Consider the following 8,487-nt stretch of genomic DNA (forward strand, 5'->3'; position numbering starts at 1 on the left):
CCTGTCAGCAGATGATCGCGTCGTCCGTTGCCGGGCAGGTTTCAAAAAACATTCGCGCTCATGTTGCCAAAGACGAAATAACATAATACAGTTAACGGATCACTAGATAATGTAATGTTTTGTTGGGTTCCTTAATAAACACACGATGTGGAACAGACATCAACATGCAGCGCGCCAATCCAATTGCGCCTGCTCCGTGTGACGGTCTAATAACTGATGTTGATATCATTAAAGATAACACTTGTTTTTACTTTATATTTGTATTGTATTTAATTGTTTAATCCAATTTAGCAAGTAAACAGAGTGTTTAAAGCAGGTCAAGGACGAAATAACACAATACAGATAATGGATCGCTAGATAGAAGGTTCGCGAATGTTCACGTCATTCGACGCGGCGATCATCTGTTGCCGGGCAGGTTTGGACTGGATTACGTATTGATGACGCGCCCGGTACAAATTTTGCCCCCGGTACAAATTTAGTGTGACAGTTCCTCTAAATAACGATCTTGTTTCAGAAACAGTTATGAAATGGCATGGATAGGTTTATGATAATTAAGAGATGTTACCACGTTCAAACAAAACAAAAAACTATTTTAGGCTCACTGGCTCTTATAAAGCAGTAGTCCAGTAAAAAGTGATTTATGAAGCATTGTTCATACATGATATTAGTAAGCTATTCATAATTCCATTATTAATAAGACAATTCATGATTAGTTAAGGTAGAAAGCATAGTTAAGTTTGCTTTGTGTGAGGTTATCCCCCCTGCTTATTTTTAATGTCAATAACAATGCATTGATTGAAACTGTTTTAAGTTGCTGTATTACCTGTTGGTTCGGAAATGCCACTGAGTCACAGACAAAGACAATCAGAAAAACAGTTACAACTGCCAGCAAGTTACTTTGGATCATATACCGAGAATTGAACACATTTATAAAAAAAGACTGGTGAGAAAGGGCAATAACATTGTATTTGACACACCCCCCAGCATCCCATTTAAACAACTGCTATCTGGTCGTAATTACTGCCTTCCCCTTATGACCAAGAACAGATCCAAATTCTCTTTTGTACCACAAGCCATAAAAGCCTTAAATCTGTCAAAATAAGCAAGATGTCCAGGTGGCCTGGTCACACTCAAGGGTGTATATTGTACTGTAGTGTGTGATGTATGTTATGTCGGTCGGTGTCTGATGTATGGACTATTTGTTTGTGTCATAGGTCTGATGTCCTGTCATGAAGTGCGACTGTTCCGCCAACCCAACTGCCCCATGGGGACAACAAAGTTATCTACTACTATGGTGAGGAGTCGCTCTCTATGCCTTATAAGCATTCATAAATGACATTGAGAGGATTGCAGCAGTACCAAGTAATAAGTGTTAATACATAGTAATGAGACATGTATGGTCTTCACTTTGAGTTCACACAACATAGCCTACCTAACTAATAACTAATGGCTAATTACCTAAATTATGAATTATTGAATTATTGTATATTATTATTAAGTGTTATTAAGCATAATTAATAGGTTGAAAATAGCTTAAATGATCAACTTACGCTTTATAAATTATCTTGTAAACCCTACTGTCATTATCATAATAATAATTTATAACTGAATAGCATAGTAATGAGTATTCCTATGGTTTTGTCGCCGAGTTGATTATTATGGGCTTTATTAACGTGACACTTTATCTTACATTGCATTGAACAACTTAATAAAAGCCCTGTCCCCTCTCTTCTGTATCTGGGCTGCTTACTGATAACTGGACTACAGTTCTTCACTTCTCCACTTTTGTATGGCTCCATGTGCTGTGAGGGAGGGTTGATAGGCAGTCCTGTTGTGTTTTGATGTGGGGATTGGGGACAACCATTTAATCAGGCTTCATTGCCCATGATGCACCAATCAGCGGTCATTTCAAAACTGCGCCAATTGAGCGCGATAGAGAGAGCGAGATTGAGAGAGCGCGCGAGAGAGAGAGAGCGAGAGAGCGAGAGTGCGAGAGCGAGGCGAGCGAGAGAGAGAGAGAGAGAGAGAGAGAGAGAGAGAGAGAGAGAGAGAGAGAGAGAGAGAGAGAGAGAGAGAGAGAGAGAGAGAGAGAGAGAGAGAGAGAGAGAGAGAGAGAGAGAGAGAGAGAGAGAGAGAGAGAGAGAGAGAGAGAGAGAGAGAGAGAGAGAGAGAGAGAGAGAGAGAGAGAGCGAGAGCGAGCTATAGGAGGACGAGCCGTTCAGTCGGTCAGTGTTCGGACGGGGGACTACAGACCGCTGTTTTGACACGCTCCGATTTAACTGTGGTAAGTTCTATTATTTGATGACTTTAGGAAAGCTCTGTTGACTGGATGGATTAATTTAAACACTGCGAACACGTGCAGGAGTTATTGTAGTGCCTCGACTATATGTTGTATATAGTCACAGGTTATCTGGAATAGCGTTAATTTGTCAGATATGATTAGGCTATATAAATTGTGCTGATTCCTTATCGAAATGTATTTAAGTGATGTTGTGTCTTGCGCTCCAACAAAGATTCCAGGCAATATGTAGGCCTTATAGGCTGGTGCATTTAGGGGCTAGATTGCAATATTTTTTCCACTGCCAAATATTCAAAAATCGTACTGCTGAGATAAGTGTGTACTTGTAGGCTAGCCTACAGCCTTTAAAGGCAGTTTCAGTTGTTTTTAAGTATAAAAAGTGATCGTCCACGAAGGGGATCTAAATGTAAGATGAAACCATCCAACTTTCCATTCAATGTAGATAACAACGCAACATGGGATTGTGTGTGTGTGTCTACGAAGCTCTTCAATAACCTGGTTTATTGGATCGTGTTCTACCAGGTCATGTACAGCCTCGCTGTTCAGAGACACGCCGGATCACCACTTACGTCTGTGTTGTTGGGCTTGAGGTTATAATAATATAAATAAAAAGAGAAGACGAGAGGGAGAAAGCGAGAGAGGCAAAAAAAAATAACGCTTTCGCGACTTTATTGATGCTGCGTTCTATCACTTCTGATCGCCGTCCTCTGACGACCTGCTGTGCTCCGACTCCCTCCTCTCTTCAACATGAACCATAAACGAGTCGCAGGATGATGGTTGGATTGGCTGTCATGTCATACCGTGCATTCATCTCTTCTGTTTTGCTATTTTTGTGGATGGAGGGCAACTTGAAGATATGTCTGTTGCACAATAGTAATGTATTATTAAGTAATATTATCAGTAGTCTCGTGTTTTTTTTAACTGTGCAAGGGTTAGTATTAATTCAACACTTTATTCTTCTCAGATGATCCAACCGCAGTAGAACAGTAGAAACAGCTCAAAAATAGAAGGGAAAATACCGCGCGTTTGATATGCGTTTAATTTAGGATTGCTTGCATGATGTTGAACGATGGCGTACTGGCGGACACGGTGGTGTTTAGCATTTATTTCCATTTTCACAATGTTTAAATGTACTTCAATATTGCATCCCTTCATTGTTTTGCATCCGCCTCAATGGTTACCAGAGCGCATCTGTTTGGGGACATGGAGTGGATGAGGGCTGCGTCCACACAACGCATGCATTGGGCTGGTCCATGTGGCATATATCATCACTCCCGCTTCCATCACAATAATGATTTTAAATGAATTTCAGGCCATTTGAGGGTTTGACCTGAGGCATATTGGTTGGGCCGGGATACCTGGAGGTCTAGGGTTTATATAACACATTCAGCTGCTTACCTTTCACACCACAACATTCCAAAAACAAATATTGTTCTTCTTACTTTATCTAAACAGGGCATATAGGTTTTTACTCAAATACTATTTTATGCAAACAAATCAATCCAGTTCAGATTTCCGCTAGAATTGGGCTTTAAAACAAAAACAACCATGCACGTTTTATTACAACGCAAGCCAAACAACATCATACAAGCATTCACAGATAAAATGCTCTCTTAGACTTAACTGATGCTGCATTACTCTCCTGTTCAGAGACAAGGATCATTAGTCTTATGTTCAGACTGAGACAAGCTTCTGTCCGTTTGCATGCTTTAACTAACACCTGCTTTGTTGTAGTGCCATTTTGACGCTTACAAATGTCATGGATACAGCACAATGAAAAACGTTGATTGTGTTTCTCTATGACAAATCCCTCGCTCAAATCTGCACATCCAGGATCATTTATTGCTAAACATTTAAGAACACATGTGGGCATTAGCAGCATATCTCCTCTACCATCAGACATTAAAAGAGAGCAATTAACTTTTTTGGCTTGCGTAATTTGTTAGTTATCATCAGCATTCATGGGTAAATGAGTACCCTTTAGTCTCTGAGGAAGTTAATATCATTCAGGGTTGACATGATGCAATCTTAGAGAAAGCTCCAATCTAGTTAGAGATAATGTCACACTGTATGCAAATCAAGCCATTAAAAGGTCCTATTTGCAAATTGACTTGTGAATCCTAACGGAGTAATGTGTGTGTGTGTGTGTGTGTGTGTGTGTGTGTGTGTGTGTGTGTGTGTGTGTGTGTGTGTGTGTGTGTGTGTGTGTGTGTGTGTGTGTGTGTGTGTGTGTGTGTTTGTGTACGCCTGCTGCCTGCTGCGACTGATTGTGCTTGCATGCATGCAAACACAAAGACAATATAAAGGAGATATCCGATCAAAGCTAACTGCAAACTCACCCTCTCTCTCTCTCACCCCCTCTCCCCCTCCCTCCCTCTCTCTCTCTCTCTCTCTCTCTCTCTCTCTCTCTCTCTCTCTCTCTCTCTCTCTCTCTCTCTCTCTCTCTCTCTCTCTCTCTCTCTCCTACTGTCCTTACAACACCTCTGAAACTTGTGTTGCTTGTGTTGTTCTGTGTACCTGTATGTCACACACACACACACACACACACACACACACACACACACACACACACACACACACACACACACACACACACACACACACACACACACACAATCTCACATCCCATGGGGGGCTTACCCCTACCAGCAGTCAGCACTGGTAAGCAGTTTGTTTGAAGACAACCTTTCCTGCCTTGTTTTCCCGTGTGCTTGACTGCTCCCCCCCCTTCAAACTACCGCTTCACTGAGTAATAAGAACGATGTGTTTGCAAATAGTGGAATTTCCTGTTTATCAAATACCAATACCAAATAGGTTTGGTTTAATGAAGCGACCAGAGCATATCAAGGCTCAGCAGACCCAGGAGCGATCGGTCTGTGTACAGCTTCAGCAGCTGCAGTGTGTTTGTGTGGTAAAGGCATTGAATCAACATCTATTAAGCATTGATACAGGCGTTTTTAGTGAAATGTACAAAGATCTACAGTGAAAGTGTTATGTCTCTGAATTTTGTCTGTACTACCTGATTTACATAAACTGTATGTTTTTCATATGGGTAAAAAAACGATCCCGACAACTAAATGCAGTGAAGAAAGTAACTGTGAGTTTCATGAGCCTGTGTTATTTACATCGGGTTCCCAGACTGTAAAGTGCTTTGTGCTGTTATCAGGTCAGTGGAGAGGCTTTGTTCACCAAAGCCCACTGTTTGTGTCCTCTGTCTCGCTTTATAGACCCCCTTAGACAACACAATACACAAACACACACTCATTTTGGGGCAGTAGCACTGCTACAAGTAGTGACCTTACTAGTTTAACTACTTTTTTCTGTAATGTGTTGGTAAAGTCACTGTTTTCTATATCAAATAGCTGAGCTCTTTTATTGATCCAGTAGCATGTTAGCGTCAACACAATGTACATTTCCCGCACAGTGGAGCACAGTGGAGCTTTCTGCTGCAGTATGAAATAAATAAGTGTAAGTACCCGATGATAAACATTGGAAGACGTGAGATGTTCTATGTCAATATTACTGCTTCCGTATGACGGGGACACCACGTACCTATCATGAGCTGTTGCTACGACCATTGACGCACACACACAAAGACCCGACACACAAAGTGGATGCAAAGACGGCACAGGGAACTTTGTCTCCAGGTTGACTCCAGGTTGAATCCTGTAAACACCTGTCAATCTGGCATGGCAATCATGGTTAGGTTCTCCGGTTAGTGTTTAATAAATTGTGTCACTAACGATTGAACTGGAATATTTTTACCCGGTATCTGTTTGAAAGACAAGTATATTGATCCCAGAGATAGCATTGAATAATCATGAAGTTGATGGAAAAACAAGTAGCTTCTGATGTAGTGAACCACTTTTGCCCTGTTTTGTAGTTTAGCGTGCTACATTTCCTTGGGGAAGCTTCCGCGTAGTGAAGCTTTATTTAATGCATTGCTCACTACATTTAGCAAGTAGCTTGCCCAAACAACACTGCACACACACACGTGCACACACACACACACACACACACACACACACACACACACACACACACACACACACACACACACAATCTAATACAAAGACACGCAAAGACCAAATATTTATATATCTTATTTCCATACAAAGACCCACAAAGAGCAACCACATGCACACACAGATACTAACTCTATTATAGCTAAAGTTGGTGAGATTTGTTTGGTTGAGAGGGACATATTTTTAGGCTCTTTCTGTTGTAATTGACTGCAAAGAAAGATTTGACAGGATAGAGCATTGATGTTTGTGACACAGCCACAACAGCAAAACTGTACAGGTATATTATGGGAATTGCCTGCCTTAAATTATCTAAAAACAACTAGACCTATGTTCTATATTCTGAGTTGTTATCATTATCCAAATTGTCTACAACAATGGCTGACCCACAGAAATACGTAGTTTAATTTAGGCCCAATCCCATTTCTACCCCTTACCCTTACCCCTCCCCCTTATTTTGAAGGGGTAAGGGGAAGGGGGAAGGGGTAGAAATGGTATTGGGCCTTAGGATAATGGTCCTTACCTGGTTACCTTGGTGAGGTTTCATGTTGATGGCATCAGGGACCGACTCGCCTTCGGGCATACTGGGCATTTTCCCAGTGGGCCGACGTGCTTTTTGGGCGGACCGTCCCGACACTTTAAATTATTTTTATATTGGTCTGACCGGCCCATAAAACCAGTTGATCAGCGGCCCGATTCACACTGACACCAATCACTTCTCTTTGGGTTTCCTAACCAATGGGTATCGGCCCTGGTGGGCCTGACAGACGCTAGATTGGTTAGATAGGTTTGGTTAGATGCTGAATTACTGTGATGGAGTGGTGGAGTATACTCTTTTGCAGTGTTGATAATTACACGTTTTGGAAGTATTGAATGTGTCCACTCTCAAGGATTCCCGTTAACTCATTGAATGGCTTAAGGTACGTGGTTCTAAAGAGTGGAACAGTTGGTATACACATTCAAGAGACTGAAAAGACAGAAAAGATGTGCATTATCGAATGAGTTGGGCCGGTCTGGTCCAAAATGTCATGGACGATTTTTTTCCTAGGAAATACGCAAAAACAGTAATTCAGCAGAGCTAAAGTTTACACATCGATCCAGCTTACTAGTTACCCTTATGCTATAAGTGTCTCATGCCAACCACCAAGCTAATGCATTCTTTCCCGCACACAGACTTTACTTGGGCAGGTCATTATTAATTAGAATTGTTCCTCCGTCTGAGAGAACAACGTCATCAGTGTCATTTATTTTTATATTTAAAATTGGTGAAATGCTATTTCAATGTGTTGCTATGAGCAACACATTGACAGCAGGCCGCCTGTGAATGGCCTGTGTTCACTCTATGCACACTCATCACCAAAACATGGCGATGCACGGGAGGACATTTATTTGCTGGCTGTTACCTGCAGAGAAGATGGCAGTCCAAATTCCTGTATAGAATCAATCCGAGTACAGAAATCTGAATATAGAATACCCCAACAATCCAATCTAAACAGTGTCTACATCTCAACGAGTACTTGTTGCTTGTATTCATTGTCAACTCATCCGAGGACATGAGTCTCATCAGATAGATGACATGGTGACATGGCAGTAAAGCCAACAGTTTCCATGCAACTTCACAACATCATCAAACAATAACTTTTGTTTTGGTTTCGTTGAGAAATCCCGAGCGGCATAAATAACATTACACCATTCAATAAATTGGTCTTTAAGTATTGTGTATTTTCATAAAAGATCAATTTCTGAACATAGGTTAAAGGGTCACTTCTGACGTCAACCGTTATCCTATATTCCCATTATTTAGGGTCCACGGGACCAAGGCGGACACCAACTTTGGAACCTCGTCCAGTGATGAGCCAGGAAGATGAGGCCATAAGCCATGTTTCCACAAAAATGACCCAGGACAATTAGTCTCAGGAACAACATTTCAAGAGACCCTCGAAGGTTAGGCAAATGAAGGTCCATTTTTTTCAGGCACATAATGAATGGTTTTGGGGTTTGAAGCACATATGTGGCATTTTCCAATTAGAGTTGTCTGCATTGGTCCCAAATTTAGGGTAAAATAGGGTTGGGTTTGAATAAACACAAAGTCATCTTAAAAAGACATTATTTACTCGTTCCTCATGCCTCAGAATATGTGTACACTCTGGGTGAGACAGGAGAACA

At 41.3% G+C, this 8,487-nt stretch overlaps 1 protein-coding gene across 1 annotated transcript in view; it reads left to right on the forward strand.

Annotated features, from left to right (window-relative positions):
* Positions 1–2,175: 2,175 nt before the first annotated feature.
* LOC115549143 (cadherin-6) overlaps positions 2,176–8,487 on the forward strand; it is a 31,527-nt gene continuing 25,215 nt past the window's right edge. Inside the window, exon 1 of the mRNA XM_030364161.1 lies at positions 2,176–2,284. The gene's annotated coding sequence lies outside the window, so the exon portion shown is untranslated. The remainder of the gene's footprint in view (positions 2,285–8,487) is intronic.

This window comes from Gadus morhua, chromosome 8 (assembly GCF_902167405.1).
Source record: "Gadus morhua chromosome 8, gadMor3.0, whole genome shotgun sequence".
NCBI lineage: Eukaryota > Metazoa > Chordata > Actinopteri > Gadiformes > Gadidae > Gadus > Gadus morhua.